Genomic DNA, 1,986 nt, shown 5'->3' on the forward strand with positions numbered 1-1,986 from the left:
TTCCCTTTTTTTAGGGAAGGAGAGGAAGAGAGGGAAAAGCTGAGCTGATTAAAACAAAAGGAGATTCAGCACAAGACAGGATATATTAAGGGCAATGGTGAGAATCTGGTAGAAAACAGCTGGGGAAAAGCAATTTTTCTCTACCAGTAGAGAAAAATGTAGAAAATAGGCAGAGAGCTTCCTTTCATTTCTGCTGGAGGAAATGTTCCATCACCACACCTTCTTTCACCACCAAAACAAGATGTGATGGGCGGTTAAGCTGGAATGTGGTGGTCTTTTCACCTGGAGTGGCAGGGGCTCTACTAGCCCGTCTACTAGTTAGACAGTATCACAAGATACATTTTACTTCCACAAATTCCCCTTGGTTTGTTACAGTGATGAAATGAAGGAGTAGCCTTCCAAGGCCAAGTCTTCCCAGACACTGTAAATTCAAATCGTAATCTGTCTTGGAGATCAAAGAGGAAGAAAAACTAACTCATAAATAGTTAAAAGCTAAAAATTAATCCCACAGGGGATTCTATTTTATGCTGGTAAAGCCGCTGCACCCTAGGGAGACCCAACTATATTTTCAGTAACTACCAACGATTCTCTTCTACACCTAAAGATTTAAATGTACCCAGCAAACTCTGCCAGCACAACAGCACTGTCAGTCCTATGACGAAGTCCTGGCAAAGAATTTACATTTCACTTATGAGCTACAGACTGTCACCTCCTCCCTCATTTAACTCACAAAATGTTTCCCAAAAAACCTCCTTTCCATTTTGAAGAAGTTTTTGCATGCAGGAGACAGATTTTTTTTTTCAAGCACTCACTCACTGAATGGAGGCAAACAGTAACCTTGTACCAGCACAGGAGGAGCTGTTAACAGGCTTCAACAGCACTGTTGTTACACCACCACCATGTTGTTTTATAAGCAAAGCTGTTGCTGGTCTGCTGGTACAACCTACCAGCCTGAGAGACTAAGACCAGCAACAACTTTATTTTCAGTATTTTGGTTCATCCATTCACACGTTTCTTCCTGAAAAGCATCACAAATCCAAAATATGAAGTTCTAAACACTGGGTAGATAATCCTGCTTTTTAAACAAAACTCCTCTACAGGAGAAAAAAAAAAGAAAAGAAAATTAACAGTTTAAGTATTGCTGGAACTGATTTCATATTACTCTCTAACTAGAACCCTAATTTTAAATACCAAAAAGCTCTCAAACAGAAGAGATACAAGGTAAAAGATTTAAAATTGTGACATTTAAGAAAAAAAAAACAAAAATTACCTGCTACAATCTTGCTACTTAAGTAACCTAAAGAAAAGATGGCAATTCCCACAAAATAAGAAATCTTTTGTTTCCTAAACAAATGAATCATTCAAGAAAGCCCCTGGAGAGCATATCCTATAATTCAAGTGAAAACATTTGGCCCAGACTCTCAAATTCACAAGACATTCAGATACTTGACTATCACAGTCCTGCATGAATTTTTCCTAATTGAAGTTCTTCTGGTAAATTTTAATCAGGGCCCAGAGGAGGAAAGAAAGATAATTGTCTGGATGTGCCAATTAAAGCTTCAGCAGTAGACATAACAAAACAGCTTCACGAAATACCCTGTCCATGAAAAATAACACCAGGATTTGATTTTGAAGAATTGGTTTTCAGTTTTATCTATTTTTGGCTGAATATCAGGTTTTCAATCTGCACTGAGAATGCAGAAGCAGATTAGTCTCCTCCTTCTCATTTCTAATAAAACATGTTAACATCTGGCAACCCAGTTCTAATGTTATCTTCCCCAGACCAATCTATACTTCAAGGTCTGAATGTCAGACATTTTGTACTTTTTTTTCTTTTTAAAGGAACCAAGAGATGATGCATTAATCTTTTAGCAAAGCTACTTGCAAATAAGTTTACACCACTTATCTTCTGTTCTTTTGAGCATTTAAACATTTCATTAGGTTATGGACTGGGGGCGGGGGGGGGGGGGGGGGGGAGGCGTTTGT

The sequence above is a fragment of the Mesitornis unicolor genome, unplaced genomic scaffold (assembly GCF_000695765.1).
Source record: "Mesitornis unicolor isolate BGI_N332 unplaced genomic scaffold, ASM69576v1 scaffold2715, whole genome shotgun sequence".
Taxonomy (NCBI): domain Eukaryota; kingdom Metazoa; phylum Chordata; class Aves; order Mesitornithiformes; family Mesitornithidae; genus Mesitornis; species Mesitornis unicolor.